This window comes from Poecilia formosa, unplaced genomic scaffold, assembly GCF_000485575.1.
Source record: "Poecilia formosa unplaced genomic scaffold, Poecilia_formosa-5.1.2 Scaffold129, whole genome shotgun sequence".
Lineage (NCBI taxonomy): Eukaryota > Metazoa > Chordata > Actinopteri > Cyprinodontiformes > Poeciliidae > Poecilia > Poecilia formosa.
In genome coordinates, this window is record NW_006800068.1 from 1,171,509 (window position 1) to 1,190,923 (window position 19,415).

At 37.2% G+C, this 19,415-nt stretch overlaps 1 long non-coding RNA gene across 1 annotated transcript in view; it reads left to right on the forward strand.

The window, feature by feature from the left end:
- LOC107837272 (uncharacterized) overlaps window positions 1-3,903 on the forward strand; it is an 11,674-nt gene extending 7,771 nt beyond the window's left edge. The window contains exon 4 of the long non-coding RNA XR_001663292.1: window positions 3,793-3,903. This is a non-coding gene — a long non-coding RNA (uncharacterized LOC107837272). The remainder of the gene's footprint in view (window positions 1-3,792) is intronic.
- Window positions 3,904-19,415: the final 15,512 nt, after the last annotated feature.

A 19,415-nucleotide genomic window follows, 5' to 3' on the forward strand; every position in this document is an offset into this window, starting at 1 on the left:
TATATATATATATATATATATATATATATATGTTTTATGTTGCAGCTGAAACCAAGTCAGTTTTTACTTTTATTTCATGGAACCATTTTTGTGTTTGGAATGAAATAAGTTTAGCAGTGTAACATTTACCCATCCATTTTTCGGTCAGGTCAGACGGGTAGAAATTCTCATCAGGCAACAGACGAAATATGAGGTACAACTTGAAAATTACTTTTTAAATCACCTAAACCAAAACTGAAAGACTTTGATCTTTTCAGTCCCCAAGCTATTCTATGGGGATGCTGTTGAGAAAAGGAATTATATTTTTGGGAGGTTGTATTATCATAAAAGAGTCACATCAAAGACAGTAAAATTACAAGGAGCAGAACACAAAAGAAAACCATTTTGTTTGTGTGCGTACTCTGGGTTTTGAAGGAAGTTGCTGTTTCTGACAAATGATTGTGATTTCCAAGGTGCTCATTGTATGAAATTCAACCAGTGATTGATTCCCACTTGTAGAAGGGGAACGACGGTTGGAAGATTATCGGTTTGCTTGCTCCTTCCCTTCCCTTCTCCTCAGGTAATTTTCATGTTGTAAATTGAGTTATTGATTCAGGCCCTACTCTGTTTGTCCTCACCCCAGTTCATCATCTTTGGAAAAAAAAAAGCAGGACCAGAAACCTCAGTGAGTGTGACACCGCATAGGGGAGTATGATCAATGGCTGAAATATGGCATGATGTTTTTAAAATGACATTTATTTGATATTTGGGCTTTGATTTGAATTTCACTCTTGTCTATAGACTAAAAGTAGTTTTCCCTAAAAATGTTTTCATTCTCATGTTAAATATTTGTGTACAAATGCTAATTTATAAATGGCAATTTGTCACTTTCTGATATTAAAGTTACAAAATGTGAAGACATATTACCAAAAGCCAAGCTACTTTTGAAACTGATGCAATGCTTTTTCTTAAATAAAAATCTGGAGTTTGGAGCAATTAGATCCAATATTGGTGCTAAACATGATTTTTCTATGAAGCACTTTAACTTGCCTCGTTGCTGAAATGTGCTACACAACCAAACTCGATTGATTCACATACACTGTAAAACACATAGCCTTGGTGTCTCTCCATGTCTTTAGATGTTGTGAAGTTGAGATATTGTAACATAACAAATTTATTACCAATCAACAGCGTAGTAACCACATGTCCTCTATCCCGAAAGCTTTGTCTGATTACCCAACATCCTTATCTGCTATTCTTTGCTGCTGCTTGTTCTTTATTATTCCCCATGTCCTTCCTCTCTTTACCCTCATCATTTCAGCTATCATTAATTCTCTTTTGTCACACAATACTCATTACAATTTGTCTTATCAGCTGCATGTCCTTTGGGTCCAAGTGCCCTTTTTGAATAAACAATGCACCCTGAAAACACTTCGAGAATACTAGCTTCAAACGATTTGTTCTTGTTTTTTATGTAATAAGCTTGGTGTATTTTATTTGAATGTATTTTGGTAAACAGAGACATTTAATTTTACAAATATGTAATGAATGTAAGGTGAAATTAGAAAGACCTTTGGATTTTTACAAGTAAAAGCGTTATGATTTGTGGATGCATTTCTTCATCAGATTTTTTTCTTCTGGATGGAGCTTAATGCAAGGCAATCCTGGTAAAAATTATTAAATGTTGCAACAGTCTTGAGACTGGAACAAAAATTTACTTTCTGGAAAGAAATAAAATTAAAAAAAATATGTCTAATGTGTTCTTCCTTCACCAACAAGCCATTGTTGTAAATAATATCTTCATGTGTTAGAATGTCCAAGTCATAGTCCTGACTTACTTCTCGGAAAAACTAAAAGCCATATTTTGATTTCGCACCTAAAATCTTAATAAATACATTGCATACTTTCAGCAAGGCACTATGGATCCAGACATGTTAATAAAAAAAAATAAATAAATAAATATAAGAAACATTCATTTATTTGTTTAAATAAGCACAAGTTTTGTAAAATATCTTTACTCCCCATTTTCTGGAAGATATTTCTGTGAGTGCAACTGCTTGTTTATTCTTCCTGAGATCACAAGCAGTGTTTAAAATTAATGTTACAGTTTAATGCTTTGCAGCGGGGTTAGCCCAGAGCTAATTTTCATCTACAGTCCCCTGGGTGATCATCAAAACTTCAACTCTCTGACACAACAACAAAGCAAATTAGACAAGCAAGATAAACCACATAACATGAATTACACACAGGTATGCACAGCTCAGAAGTACGCTGACACACACCTTATTATACCACAGCTTCCTCTGGCAGTAAGACACTAAAAATAAAGGCAGAGAAGAAAAGTTCACCTCATGTCAGCCTTCTGCTTAAAGATGTTTCTGAAATCTGTTAAATGAAAATCAAAATTACGTCCAAACGCCACTGAGCGATGCTAGCCTGGGTGTGACTGTGGCCAAGTGGCCATCCAGCAGACTGTAATGTCATGCTCTAGCAAAGCTGCTGCTGTCAGATCAGTCAGCAGTGGACAACAGCACTAGTGACAATATTTGTCAAAGTCAGTGCTGTCTTCAAGAGTTTGTGACGCTCTCTCACAATAGATATATCCAGACGCCCGTTTCAAAATGGCTTTGAACTGCGTTTTTATTCTGGGACAAATTAAACATCACACTGATTTAGGCTTCTAAGGCAAAGAGATGCTAAGTGGAAGAAGGGTAACTTTGTAATTACTGAGAAGTTTTTCATCCATTGATCTCTTCAGGGAGTAAAATTAGCACCGACTGTTGTCTCTTTGCGCACTCTGTTGCTATTTGAAAACACGACAGCTTAGTCTGTGAAGTCACCGGCATTAATGTTGGTGTTAAATTTATGCCCAGTTGTTTAAATCTATTTAAAGTAAGCTTGTATTTCAGCTCAGTCTTGCTCTATTGGATTTACTCACTAAATGTGCCATCTTGCATGAGCTACAAATCCACAGTTGCGCAGCACACCAACCTTTCCAGAAATGAGATTTGTAGTGGGACGTTTTTTTTATTATCATTGCTGTATTTTTCATTAATGCAAAGCCATGTGTTGTAGGCTTTCCACAGAGGTCATGGACTGTTCTTTATGACTGCTGCTGCACTGAGGGAAATGTCTGCTTTTCAACACAGTAAAGAAGCCAAGAACACTGTATTCGATGCAACATTAAAGGACATATATAATATTTTAGATAAAGAAAACTGTTAGATTGTAAGCATCAAACGGAGAACAACCACAACCAGCTTTTCTGTTGTTTGAAACAAATGTATAATTTTAAAATATAGTTTTCAGTAACTAAAAACCTTTTTAAGTCTTCCACAGAAAACAAGAAGGCCTGAATGTAAATGGATGACCAGATGTCTAGAATTAGGAGTATCCTCGTACAATTTTTTTCACTTCCAATACGATACCAATATTCCAGCTTTGAGTATTGGCTGATATTGATATTAACCTGATACGATACTATCACAAATCATACACTCTTTTACTTATTCTGTAGTGTGGAGTGTTGGAAAAGGCTTGATCAGTTGATACTCCTCAAACAGTCATCAACAATAGGAATGAGAACAACTTACCCAAATATTATTAACCAATGGGTCTGTGTGCGGGACACAAGTACTGCCTGATAGGAATGCTTTGGGGGGACAAAAAACTGGACTGGCATTCTAAAGCATACTCAACCATACTAAACTGCCAGACCACAATGTGACTGTTAGTGATGTTACGATCACTCATAAAACAGTTTTTCAAGTAAAAAATGTGAGCTGGAACCACTTTTTTCTCCTCGTCTTTCAGTTGAAGCCTCACTTGAATGGAGTCTGTGTTTGCACTGAGAAAGAGTGGATGTAGCAGACAGAAGAAAGTGAAGCAGAAGTGAGAGAGAAACCACTACAGATCATCTTTCTGGACAGGTAAAATAACTGACCTCAGAATAGACAAACAATTTGGATGTATTTAAGCGGGTTCAACAGCAAAGTGCTAGAATGGCTAAGGGCAAAAACCTGCAAAACAGATTCAAATTTCTTTGCATTCACTAAACAGTTTATGTATTATATGTTTGTACAGTAATAGCTGCATTTAAAACCACATTTTTAATTATTTAATAACTGTATATCAGCAACTAAAAATATGAGCAGTCATCTGGGAGGTGTAAAAGCCTCTTTGGTGAGCAAAGCCATAAGATACATCTCTCTTAAAGGAGACAATTCTCATCACTAGTAACCACAAAAGTTGTTAGTAAGCATTTTTTTCCAGTAAAATATTGCTTCCTTTTAAGAATATTTAATTTTAGCACATTGTTGTTTTTTCTGTTTCTGAGTGATATAAAGCAGAGAAGAAGAATGAATTAACTTTTCTTTCAAACGCCCCCATGTGTATCATTTACTTGAGGAAAAATATGTTATTCTGAGAAAGTTAAGTGTAGACAAACTTGCATTTTTAGCAGTATGATATTGGGTTGCTGTAGAATAGCTTAGAACAGATATGTAGATAAAGTTCGATATGTGCAGTCAATGGGTACATTTGTACCATTTGTTGACACATGCAAAATGGGAGAGCTGACCCTGTGGCGGTTGTAGAGCAGTGACTCGAAAGGAAAGGACTCAGGTTGGAGACGTCTCACTTAATTGATTGGACTGAAAGGCACTTTTAAATTCATACTGTAGGATGCTGGTTTGCTGGGTCTCTAACCTACTGCTCTGTCAAATTCTGAATACTTTCTTGGTGAATACATCTCTATAAATATTCACTCTATGAACTCAAGTTTCAGTATGAAGTTGTGCTATCAGTATTTTATTGGTGGCCATTGTTGTAGGCATTGGATATAAAATACATGACTGCTCTTTGGTAACTTTTTCTTGCCATGTTTTCACTTTTTTCTTTCACACTTTTCCCCATATTTATCAGCTTTGGATATGAAAATAAATATAACTCCACACAGGTGAAGGAAACATTTGTAAATATGATATGCTACTGCCCACATCTAATGCAAAATGCACTCTTAGATATTTTAGCTAAAGTTATTGATTAGATACGTAAAATATTTATTTTCTAAATCAAGAGAAAGATATGGATTCATATGGTGTCAGTTTTGCAAAAGTAACTCAGAATTTTGAAGACAACATTGGCAAAAAGATTCATGTCTGCATAAATTTATCCACATATATAATGAAAACATGCAGGATATAGTTGGCTTTCATTTAAAGAAGTCATATTTACATTTCCAGCTTAACGGATGGTCTATCACAGCTGCATTTAACTGATAAGGCACTTAAGGAACAAACCTGATGGCAGCTCTGAGACCAAAGACTAGTAAAATAGATTGACTGAATAAATCCTACGTCAAGCTTTCCATATCTTAATAGACCAGGGAGAGGGCAATGATTTACAACACAACAAGCCATGCAAGTCGTTCATGTGTTGATGAAGCGTGCTTGTGTGTTTGCCAAGCTCTGGATTTTCCTGTGCAGGAAGTCGCATTACTTTTTGCCCGAGTTTAAGAAATACGGCGCCTGCACAACACATCTGCTCAGAGCCACAGAAGGACCCGATGAGAAATCAAATGAAGCTGTCTGCTGAGCCACCTTTTTCCACCCCCTCACATATTTCCAGCTTTCAACTGCTGACAAACTCCTGACTGTTCTTACCCTTAAGTAACTACCTGAATCCAAACAAAGTCACTTTGCTATTGGCTTCACTATACACAGGCTTTAGAAGGTATACACATTTAAAACCTCTTAGCTTCTCCAAATTAAAGGCTAAACATTTTGCCTCTAAATTCATTCAGAAGTAATAGCGAACATTAAATTGAATACATTTATTCAAGATAGTGTAGAAGAATGCTGAAATAAGACTGTTTATATAAATTGTCAATATAATTGTTTTTTTTTTCCACTTCTGTGATTAAATAAAATATTGTGGAACATTTTATCTTTGTGATTTCCTCTTCCATGGAGGTGTTGTGCCAAAAATCGACCTTCTGTGCGGAGAATAACCTCACTTTTGAGCAACCAAGGCAGAAATTATCTCTGAAATGCATATTAATTTGAGCTCATTATGTTTGAAAATGTGTTCTTTTTGTTTCTTAAATTTTAAAATATTAAATCTAACTACATTCTGACTAGTTTATGGACTTAATGGTTTGGGGATAATGAAGTAGCTGATGAAAAAGAAAAAAAAAATCAAACGTAATATATAAATTTATTAAGAGCTGACCTGCAGGAGAAAGATCAAAAAAGAAGAGAAAAAATACGGTCTCATATCACTTATGCTGCCGCTACCCATGAAAATCTGTCCTGATTTTCTAAGACCTTTGATCTGGGATTACATTTGGAAGCTGAGGAGAGAAGTAAGTGATCGGCCAGGGAGAACTCATGGTTCAGCCCGAGGTAGTCCGGGCCTCTGAAGTCAATGCTGCCGCTGAAACTACTGAAAAGATTAAAAAAAGGTTAAAGTGTAAAATATATTCAGAAAACTGACTTGGAACACTTATGTGAGCTGAATCATAATAAACGCAGACTGTTTTTTACTGGTGTACGTCAGTCCTTTTTATTTTTTATTTTTTTGGAATAGTTTTAAATTAAAATCAGCAGGTCGAGTGTGAAGAGCGATGCAGTAACAGTGGCGCGTGGCTGCATAAATCGCCTCTTTCAGTTGCACTAAAGGAACTCTGGCAGAAGAGCATTAAAAGTGATGTAGCAACCATTCTCACCCAGCCTCGGGCCTGACAGCTCACTGTACTTTAAGAAGATGTCACCTCCCCTCCAAGCGAATGCGTTGTAGGGAAAAAAATTGCACCATATGTGTGCCACACGCCTCGCCTCGGGTCTTTACACTGAAAGGTGAGATGCCTGCTGAGCTCCCCTTTAGCTTCCTGCTCTGACCAACCTCAGCAGTTCTTTCTCTTCCAGCTAATATCCTCAGTGATTTAAATAAAGTCTCAGACATCTGCCATATATTTTTATTCACTTGTCAATTAGTCTGGAATAAATTGTCTGATTCTATTTTATCACGAGGATATTTTTTTTTCCCTCCTCTTCCCCCTCTCTCTTTTCCCATCAAAACACTTTGAATCAATTTCATGCCCTAAAATTGCTGTTTACCCTCTTGAGTGAGAAATCTCTCCGGATCCCACATGCTTCTTGAGCTTTCTCTTGCACTCTTACAGAATATATATTTTTTAACAGATTTAGAAAGAAGCTTGTTCCTGTTCAGGGAAGATGTGGAGCCGATCGATTGCTCATGATATGCCATAAAGAACATCCATTTCTGGAAATAATGAAGGAGAAGCCTAAGATAAGCCTTATCTTAGGAAGATTTGAATTACATTCAAAATATATTCAGATATCTTTTTTTATTTTTCTTTTTTTGCAGGTATGTAAAGATTGTATTTAAGTAATTTCAGTTAAAAATTCAAACTCATTTAGATCAATACCACACAGAACAGAGCATTTCAAGAATTTTTTTTTAATGTTTTCTGAAGATTAAGCTATTACAGTGGACCAAAACAAAACAGGTTTGTTTTGAAGGAATGACATGGATGCGTTATGGTCAGTGTAGCATGAGGTGGGCAGTTGTCAACAGGGAAACTCGCAACTTTCACGTAGAGTGCAAGTAACAAAAGTTTATTGCCAAGAAAGCTCAACCATTTCAACTCAAAAGTTTAATGGAAGGGAAAGTGTGATAGGAAAAAGTTGGACAAGCAACATGGATGACCAAATCGTTGGGAAAACTGTGAGGCAAAGCCTACTGCAGCATGCAGTCAGTGCTTCAAGTCACATAGATGTATAGAGAACACTGGCTTCGAGTTCTGTTAACCGTCATACCTGAAAGTAAGGTCTGAACTGTAGCTCAATGGTTCAAACATCTCTTAGATAAAAAAATAAAAATAAACGTATTTTCTAATTCTTTTTGAAACCTGAATCTAGAGGAAGAGTGGTAAGGCTCAGAGTTCAAGTTTCGTCAAATTCGGTGTGAAGTTTCCACAGTTGGTGATGATTTGAGGAGCGATTTCATCTTCTGCTGTGTTTTATCAAATCCGATGTCAGCACAGGGAATTTTAGATCACTTCATGCTCCCCTCTACAGAAAAGCCCAATGGAAATGCTGATTTTATTTTTCAGCAGGACCTGCCTACATTGCTAAAAGTACCAAAACCTCCCCTCATGCTCATGGTATTACTGTTCTAGGTTGATCAGCCTGACCATAACCCGTCCGGAAGTTTATGGACCACTGTCAAAAGAAATCTGAAAGACATCAGCTAAATGAAAGTCATAACTAAAACAACCAAGGTTGGCTTATTGCTTCCATGCCACGCCACACTAATGTAGTAATTCATGCAAAATGAGCTATTTCTAAAATATTCATTTCTACTAGACATTACATAAAAATGTTTTTGAATAATTTCAACATGAAAATAAAAACATGGCATGCATCCCCTCCATATGTTTTGAATCTTTGTCATTTAGGAGTTTCACTTTTCAATTGGATTCATGAAATAAATTAACTATTAATGATATTTTAATTTTGCACGTGTACAAACTCTTCATCAAACATCCGGAGCCTTTAAAGTACAAATTTCCACCACTTAAAAAAACCCCAAAACATAAAGTTTTGAAGAAATAATATCGCTGCCTATCTTCTGCATTTATCTGTTTTTCTTTTCCTCTTCATCCCACACTGGGGACTGTCAGTTGGAGTGATTTTGAAAAGCTCTAAATTACTCATGCACCCCAGGGTTTCAGTGCACTGCCACACTAACAAGTGAAAAGCAAATCCTTCCGCAGCATGCACCCTTAGCAGGAGGTTTTTTGTCTCTATGAAATCCTTTAATGTCCAGTAATCTATGCTGACATAGGATGACTATTATTTGTGTCTATGCTCAGTGATTTATTGAGGTATTGTGGATGGCACTAATGAATCTAGCAATAAATCCTGTAATCCACCGCATGTTTTCACTGAGAAATAGATTTTTTAAAATCTCCCTCTGGAAGTTGTAACCATAAAAGAGTCGATGGGCTTTACAATGCGTGTTATTTCCTTCTGAAGCTGTTACTCTATTCAGGCAATGATATCAAGCTAAATCTTATTGTTTACCAAGTGAAAGTAAAAACAACGTGGATTTTTAAAAATGCTGTCCTCAGTAGACATTCTGCTATTATCAACACAAATTAATAACAGTTTTTCTTCTGGAAATCCCTGTATTATGGCATCAAGACATATTATAATTTTTTACTTTTCAGGTTTCAAATGCACAAAAAAAAGTCATCACACCGTTTCTATATTTAAAAGTCATTTTTATTAGGCATCATAGAAAGTGTTTGAGTGACTAGAGTTTTCTCTCAGTAAGAAGTACAGAATAAGACTGTTCTCCTTCTGACCCACTTTTCAAATAATAACGCTAATCAGTAAACTAAAACAAGGCTGACGAGGAGGGAAGACAAATTTGGCTATTTGGACATTTTTCCACGTGGGAGAAAACTGAAGGAGCGCCACCCATTTATGTGGGTGTTTATGTTTTTGCAAGAACTAACTATGAATCAAAAATAGACACCAATCAAGCTTCTCCTGGCCATTTTGGCAAATGTATTCTTATAATTAGCTCTTTATTCTAAGAGCTAAGGAGAAAAAGCTGCTCTGCAGATTGTATGACTATGTTAGAGATTTGAATTCCAACAAATATGAAGGATGTTACAAGATTATTCCCAATTGTGTACCATGCCTTTGTCTCAAACCTTTGTTTACTTATTTTTTTTTTATAAAAAAAGTGCCCTTAATCTCATGCTGTTGATTGATTTTGTGTATAGACAAGAATAGTGGAATTACAGGTGAGAAGCGATCTATGAAAAAGTCTCACTCCGTCTACGGGCTGCTGGTGGACATTTAATCAAAACAAACAATGATTATTGGGATAATCCAGTGTTCTTTAGTAATAATTTTTCTCTGTTGGTTTAGAAGAAAGCAATCCTATCATTTTATGTATTTTTTGTCAGTTCTTTTGCAATAAATCTTTTCGCTTACGGTTGTGCTGTGAGGAGCAAATACCACCCCATACTGTTCTGTTCCAGGCACAGTGCTTTTGAAAAACTGCTGACAGTCACACTTTACCAGCGTAATGTTGTCAGGTGAAAAGTTTTAACTTTGACATGTTGACCAACCTACTTCTTCTCTAGCCTCACAAACATACGGTCATTTTACAAATATTCTTGAAAACACAAAAAAATTGGTTTGTTGGCAATCTGCATAGGCATTTTGTTTTCAATCATACAAAAGAGCCATGGTCATTTTGAGCATGTTTTGCATTTGACACTTTGATGCAAAACCGTTTCCCCTTACTTTTATTTTGTGTTGTAGAAAAACACTGACTCATATTATTACATTTCATGATTAGCACTGCTGTTTTAGTTTGGAAGACGTTGAAAACCAAACTACAAGGTAAAGTTGAGTAGAAATAAGAAGTGAGCACTGGAAAACTGGAAAAAGAAATGGAAGTTGAGGGAGATTTGGACCCTGGAGCTGTAGAGGTCACAGCTGCTGCTGTTTTGGTTACAGCTTCTGAAAAGGAGAGTGATGTGTCTGATGGTAATAAATCTGATGATGCTGCATGGCGTTAAGAGATGTGATGAAAAGGACCTTGAGGCCAACAGTACCTACTATTAAACAAATGCAAATTGGTTCCATGCAAGTACATTCACTGTTTTTAAAAACTGTCCCATGTTTGCCAGTTTGAAAGGTGTTGCTATTATTTCTTTTTTTTGCAAACACTACTATTTGTGTTAGTAATAATGTAGGATATACACATCATAGCTACAGATAAAAAGTTCAAAATGGCAGATAAAAAGTTCAACATATATAGTACATATTGGTGCCACATCAGGTCATCAGTCTGGGACAGGTGAGATATTTCCAACTACAGTTTCTATATGAAAGACGTATCAAGTTTAAATTGTGTAAAAATTAAGTTTTTTTTTCTGTCTTTTATAAATCTTTTAGGACATTTAATCTAACGGTCGTTAAAAGCAATCTCTTGTCCTAGTTTCTCCATGGTTCAAAGGCAACTCCAGTGATGTTGAAAGGTGAAAGGTTTCACTCCACGTCTACTGATTCCCCCCCCAAGACTGTGACTGGAAAAGGGCAGTAATTTTTAGGTTTTTTTTTTCCACACAAAGACTTGACCTTTTGCGCTCCCAGCCAGTCTCCCCTATGAGTCTTCTGTTACCTCAGCAAGAGATTACCTGAGTTTCAAACTCGAAAGATAAATATTTCCACAGTTATCGCAATCACTCTGTACATAAAGACAGCAACCTGGCCTGTATGATATAGTTCTTTCCAAGCCATTTAAGTTAGATAAGCTGGTGTTGCGTTGTCATGTTAACAAAAAGACACAGGAAAGCATCTCATCTGTCATGTGCAACATGAGCCCCAAAAGAGCATATGGTAACATTCAAGTACAAAAGCCCTTTAGGTGAGTAAACAACACAGCAGACCTTCACACTTTTCTGTTTTGTCGTTTAATTAAAACAAGTTTTCTCCAGCAACACCTTCTTTTGAACACTTCACTAACGATAGCTGTGAGCATGTTTTGTCTCTAATAAGAGAAAAAAGATAATCTCTATAATATTCAGCACATGATTCCAGTGCCCTCCGCCGTGTTGCCATAAGTAAGCATTTTTGTCAAAGTTGTATGTTTGTTAAAGCTGACATTAACGTTCTTTCTGTAAACAGATACAGTTTGATTTCTAGTGTCATCCAAAACATTTTGTTCAGGACAATTTTGTGTCTCAATTTTCATAACAGAATATGATTGATAACATCAGGTATGACAGATCGTGACCCCTAATCAAATCTAAAGATTAATGAGCATCCTTCTGCTGGGAGATGTTATTGGTTTGATATGATCCTTTATGGTAGAAAATTATAGTAGTTTTTTTAGTCTTTAATGGGGCATAAAACAGTATCTTTGTGGGCATAACTGAGATATTGACAGTGTGAAATCTCATCTGAAGACTTCTCTTTCATACCTAAATATTCGTGCATAAAGAACAAAAATGCAAAACTATGGAAAGATGAGTGGGCAGAATGACTAGAACAAATTGTCAACTATTTAAAAACACTCATCTTGTGAACAAATATATTTCATTATTGGCAAAATAAAGTAATTTTATGACATTTAGAAGCAAAACAATAGTAAAAGTAACATACAAAGTCTAACTCTAAATCTCCATAATGTAAATATTATTGATTACATAGGCTGGAATTCATAACTTTTCAGTGGAAACACAAAACTCAACTCATGGCCAGTTGATATTAAACCATTTCCATGAGAAGTGGCTTGGAAAAATGTGCTTAGAGTCATAACCCAGGAGTGTCAACAAACGTACGTGGTGCATTCACTTCCTTTACTTCCAGAAAATATAACAAAATCCTCAAAGCAATTATAAAAAAAGAGGGGACTTGAAGAGATCATCCATCACACCAGTACTGTGAATCCATTTCAATTCATTTTTAAAGAAGAAATAATTTAAAAAATTACATAATGCACAGTATAATCCCAGTGAGTATGACTGCAAAGTGCATGTGATAAGGCTATTATTCAGTAGATTAAGGTCAACAGTTTGGCATGTACCATGGATCAAGACGTTTATTCAATGCAAATAATGTTCTAAAAAAAAAAAAGAAAATAGGGAAATTACACCCTTCAAAGGGCTTAAGTATAAAAAGCTCTTGAAACAATGTCAGGAAATTGCACTGAACTTCAAAATGTCATTATATGTGGCAAGGCCACAACGCATTGTGCTTAGTTTCTCAGAGGACTGTTATTATGAAAACCGAATGGTTCATTACTGAATACCTGCTGTGTTTTGTGCTGTTGGTACATCTAAGGTGGGCTGTTTTTGTTAACCCTTACCTGTACAATAAACAGGTCACCACTCTTGGGAAGCGATTATGGTCTAGCTCAGTTAATGGTCCTTGCTGACAGCATTTAATGAAAATTAATGGCCAGCTTTTGAATACCATGCAAACAAGTAGGACAGTGTCTGTATTTCTCTGGCTCTAAGATGCTTTTCACTTTTAAAGATAAAGCCACATAAAACAAATAAGTAAATGAACCAATACTGCAAATTAACTCAACAAAATGAAATCAAAGGTACATTTTTTTCTAATTACAGTAATTAAAGAAGTCTCACGCTTGCCAAGCATCTGATAAATGAGACAGCCAAAGTTTTTCCTTCCTCATACTTGGTTGGATCAGAAACAGAGAAGATCTTATTATATGCTGCGAGAATACTATTAATGAGTATTAATTGAGACACACAGCATGGAGGGAATCATTGATATTCTGACTTAAAATTGTAAATTACATCTATGAGACGCAATCCCAAAACTATACGATCAGCTGTGTGCATGAACTAGATTAACAGAGAAAAGTATTTGGTATGTGTTTTTATTTTGTCAAATGGATTATTTTTATTTTTTTTTTATTAATTTAAAGCCAACACATTTTCCTACTGCTGCTAAAATAATACCTGCTGTTACAGTTGTAGGAAAACAGGCTTTTGCAGAGTTTCTATACATTTTTCCTGGGCAATTTTTTTGGGGGGGGGATTTTTAATGCAATTTCCCTGAGGGAAAATCCCAAAGGGATTAATAAAGTTTTTATCTATCTAAAACAACCACAATGTCTAAAAACATTCTTTGTGGTCAATGCAGAGAAGATTTAATAAAATCTTGATACTGTTTTCATTTTGAAAAGCATTATTTCTAAGCGTAATTTATTTACATAAAAGTCAAAATTTAGTAGCTAATGAACGATCAAGCAGTTATTTCTCAGCCAGATTAACCTGACTACAAGGGCAATGAAAAGGCGTTGTCTGAATTTATTATTTTAATGCAGATGTGAATGTGGTAATATATCTAGCTAAACACGTAGTTACATTATTGGTGACATTTTTGATAGTGGAGTACATTTAAGGAGACAAAAACCTGCTTTGAAACTGAATGCCTGGGGTTGCTCTTCAGTTCAGAACAGGAACTGTTGCCTATTGCAGCATGTAAGATATTGACCACTAGTAACTGCACAGAACTGCACATCAAAACTCCAATCCATGCATTTCATCATTTATACACTTATCCATTCACCATATCTGAAATTTAACTTTACCTCACAATTCCTGAAGGTGAAACATAATTTGTTCTGTCCAAGAAAATATCATCATGGTTTGTTTGAATACAGATTTGTTTTTATGTGTTAGATCCTTCCCTACGTATATTTTTTAATCGACAACTTAATCATCACCTTCAGTCTTTTCTCTTTTTTTTCGGCTTTGGGAATATACTTTCCCTAGTACACAGTCCCAGCTTGAGTGAGGCCATGGCCAAGTTGCATTTTTAACAATGTGCTGCTCTTTTAATTAAGATTGATTTCTTTTTTTTTTTTTCTTTTTTTTTGTGTGTAGTGCATTTAAAGCATTGCATAAATTGTTAACCAGTCTGCAAATCATGCATAATATTATACATTCCCCGAGGTGTTCCTGCTGCACAGAATTAAAGGAACTTTGGTGACTGTGCAGAATTTGTAAATATTTAGACAGGGAAAGTAAAAGTACAGAAAGAAATGTCTCATTCAGCAGCTAGATCACGTTTTCACAGCCTGCTTTAGGATTCAGAGTATGAAGAAATATCAGATCAGAAATGACAGTGAGAAGTCATTTTAATGTGTTCAAGCTTCACTGTAGAAACATGCACATTTGTTGCACTTCAGACTAATAGTACATAATATGATCAACCGATTTATCATAAATCATTCATCTATTATCTGGCTTCTCATGTTACCTGGTTAGAATCTGACACGCCCTCTTCTTACTTTAAGTCCACAAAATCCATGAAGGTTTTTCAAAATCCTTTGCACCCGTCAGTGTTTTTGTGGAGGTAAAGAGTCAACAAAAAATGCATTTAATTTAAATTTTATATATCCGTATAAATATATAAAATTAAACTAAAATTGTTGTGACCCACTGTTTATTTATTTATTCTTTTACATAGATAAATCATAAGTACATTTCAGCTTCGGAACAATTGTAACAAGCAGACCCACATGTTTCACTGCTAACATAAACGCTGATGTTAAAACATGCTATTCCCAAGATGGTGGACCAGCCAGCACACCAATAAAAGGCTGGGCGTCTTAAACTATCCCTGAGTGCATGCGAGGAAACGACAATCCATATCTCCTGACCTAGCATTGTAGGGACGTCTGCTCTGCATTGTTAAATAAGCAGAAGCATGGCGACTTGTCCTACAAGACTCTCCAACAAGGATACTTCAGGCTTGTCAGTCACTGCCTTACTAATCAGAATCCCCTCCTTTATATTGTCTTCCTCTGTGGATCGGCACTGATTAATACAACCCCTTAGCCTGAAGAATGCTCTGATTAAACAGTTACAGCGAAATCTATCTCATGAAAAACCGCTGCACGTTTCTGAGGTAAGACACATCCCTCTGTACCAGGTCTGTTTGCATTCTATTCCCAGTCATCCTATTAGCAGTCAATGCTTGCACTGAGCATTCAAAACCATCGCAAGCCATAGGTCTTGTTTTTGCTGATGCAGCCTGGCTGTCAGAATCATCAGTGTGTGCACACAAACAGCGGTCCTTCTGGAGGCACGGAAATGCGTACAGACAAGGCACACCACATGCGCATATAGAAGAAGGGTTCCTCTTTCTCTCTGCCGCTCTTTCTTTCTTTTCTCTGACTGTTTTATCTTCCTCGGCTTCTCCCACTCCTCAGCACCTCATGCAATTCAGAGATTATCCTGTTTTCCTCCTCTTCCTTATGCTCCAAGCCCCACCAAGCTGGGATTTGTGTCACTCCAAACCTTTTTAGCCGCGTCCCAGCCGTGCAAATGGCGACGATAACTTTTATCGCATATCACAATACATACGAGAAGAGTCTGATGAGTTAGACGTTAAATTAATAAGTAGTACCACCACCGAACAAAATTTGCAGCGGAGTTACAGGGAGTTACATGGTTCTTGCAACAAAAGCAATCCATATTTCTGCCAATATATGACTTTAATTTCACTGAGCTGGATCAGTTCTATTCGTTCTTTTTCTTTTTTTGTCTTTTTCTTTTAGTTTTAGTGCTTATATGTTATCCTCAGCATTTATGTCTCTCTGTATTGCCACTCTTCTTTTGCTCCAACTCAACAAAGTCCCACAACGAATCGTGTGTTCATGTTAACCCCCTTCATATTTATGAACCACATATTTCAATTAGTCACAAATGGATATGCCCAAATCCTATAGATGGAGATAAACACGGAGCACTGAGATTTTAAAGCTATCTAGGACTGATGATTAAAACTGATAAACTCCTCAGTTGCTCCTCTCGCTGTCCGACCTAACCTACCTGTTTGTATCAAGCCTACATTGTCAATAGCTCAAACTGTGATTTGATCTCTGCCTCTAGGTCCTGTGATAATTACACTGCTGGAACATCAATAAGGATTTATTGGGCTTTGCTCCACAGTGCACAAAAGCGTTCCCCCTTAATCTTTGTGAGGCGAGAGCCTTTGACTTGTTAGCAACACGTGCAAAGCTCCAACGTTCCTTTATCCTCAGCTAATCATTAGTGGAAATTAACATGAACTGGGGCGAAGCGAGAGTGCGGGTTCTGTGTGAAGGAAAAAAAAAAAAAACCCGTGAATGGGAGAAATGTTCTCAAAGCGCATGTTCGGTCTCCAGAAGAAATGAACGTCGTCTGACCTGTGATGGGGGGAGAGAGAGAAACACATTGTAAACCAAATGTTGACCGTGCAAAAGCTGCACCGTAGGTGGGGGAGACGTACCCCTGCAGTATTGTTGGTATACATAATGTTGTTTATATCCTTGAACATAAAGCATAATTTACTTACATGATTCTTAAAGTTAGTATGCTAAACTCATTGTTTATGGAATGCTTTTCAGTTTTGAGTGGAAAAACCCGGAGAGTTTTATATCAAAGCTCTTTGAAGAGATTTAATCCGGTGCCCTGGAGTCTCTACAGATGGAGCCCAGTTTTGCCTCCCCTGACGTCAGCCACTGCTTAGTAGATAAAATCTTGTGCTGCTCACTGAAAGAACTTAAGAGTTATGTTGCAAGAAAGGAACTTTTTGTCCTCCAAATATGGTGCAGAGTGATTCTATGACGCAAAATGAACAAGCTATATAGGAGATAAACAGGTACCTAACCTGGCTATGGCATACAAACTGCATTGTTTTTCTCCTTGTTGTTTTGACATTATTTTGGCATTTTTAAAAATATTCATTTATGAGGTAAACATAATTTGCACTTCACTGATGACGGCTTTTAGATTAGGGTAATTTTACAGATTGGTCACTTTGTGTATTACTCGTCTGTTACCAATTCAGATTCTGATCAAGTTTTTAAGTTTGTCTTAAACCCTTGTGACTTTTGAGGCTGCTCGTCATTTTTAATGTGGCTGATATGGCTTTCAGTCCTGGGAGGTTCTGCTTGGGACTTTTTCCTTGACAGTGTGGAGAAAAAGAAGTTGTTCCATCTTTTAATACATTTCTAAACTTCCACTTGTTCTTTTTGCAATTCCACTGAGCAGATACCAGGTGTAAATATATATATATATATATATATATATTTCTGAACACTGCTGTGGCTATAGTTACACACATTCTATTACATTAGTGTCTTCTATTGACAGTTACCAGACAGGAAATGAGCAGAAAGAGAAGGGTGAAGTGATGCAGCAAAGGTCTCAAGGTCGGGAATAGAAACCAGGATGACTAGGGACTATAGCGTCTGCATATGGGACATTTGATCTATGGCTTCTGATGCAGCACTGGTTATGTTTTACAATTTTCAAATCTGAATTGCTTTTTATTTGCCTTTTATCCTGAAACACTTATCCTGGACAAATCTCAGGTGGATATTTATACTTTTTTTTTTTGTTAGATGATGTTTTACTGCACAAATATATATATATAAAAAAAAAAAAAAAAAATTCCCTTCTCACCCTCCGCGGGTGGTCTCTTTCATCCTCTGAGCTCGGGTCCTCTACCAGAGGCCTGGGAGCTTGAGGGTTCTGCGCAGTATCTTGGCTGTGCCTAGAACTGCACATTTCTGGACTGAGATGTCTGATGTTGTTCCTGGGATCTGTTTGAGCCACTGCTCCAGTTTGGGGGTGACTGCCCCGAGGGCCCCTATGACCACAGGCACCACTGTGGTCTTCACCTTCCAGGCTTTCTCCAGTTCCTCTCTGAGGCCCTGGTATTTCTCCAGTTTCTCATGCTCCTTTTTCCTGATGTTGTGGTCACTTGGTATTGCTACATCCACCACAACGGCTTTCCTCTGTTCTTTATCCACCACCACAATGTCCGGTTGGTTCGCCATTACCATCTTGTCTGTTTGGATCTGGAAGTCCCACAGGATCTTAGCTCGGTCATTCTCCACCACCTTTGGGGGTGTTCCCCACTTTGACCTCGGGGCTTCCAGTCCATATTCGGCACAGATGTTCCTGTACACTATGCCCGCCACTTGGTTATGTCGTTCCATGTACGCTTTCCCTGCCAGCATCTTGCACCCTGCTGTTATGTGCTGGACTGTCTCAGAGGCCTCCTTGCACAACCTACACCTTGGGTCTTGTCTGGTGTGGTAGATCTGAGCTTCTATTGCTCTGGTGTTTAGTGCCTGTTCCTGTGCAGCCAGGATGAGGGCCTCTGTGCTGTCCTTGAGTCCAGCTTTCTCCAGCCATTGGTAGGATTTCCTGATATCAGCCACTTCAGTTATTTGTCGGTGGTACATCCCATGTAGGGGCTTGTCTTCCCATGATGGTTCCTCCAGCACCTCGTCCTCTGTTCCCCATTGTCTGAGACATTCGCTGAGCACATCGTCCATTGAGGCTTTGTCCTCGATGTATTTATGGATCTTGGATGTTTCATCCTGGACAGTGGCTCTCACTGTCCAGGATGGACAGTATATATATATATATATATATATATATAACAAATAGCATGATTAAATTGCCAACATTTAAGTGGAAAAAGGTCACTACAACTGGGGTGGGATGTGGTGTGGTGGGAAGGCAAGTAGCCGTTTTATGGAGCCTTGCTGTTCTTAATGTTGCCATCCAGGGTTCGAATCGACCCCTCAGGACATTTTGCATCATGCCCTTCTCATTTCTCTCTCTGCCTTTTCTACTCTCTGAATTCTGTCATTAAAGGTCAGTCGTGCTGCAACAAAACACAATTACTCGAGCTGCTGCTTAAATAATACAACTTCTGCAGTTGTTTCCAGGCCATGAATGTTGGGCACCAAATAGCTGAATTTGTCTTTCCCATTAATGTGGGAAAAGTGCAGTAACAGGTGGGAGACGGGCAGTAGTGCATGGATTTATGCTCCATACAGCAAGA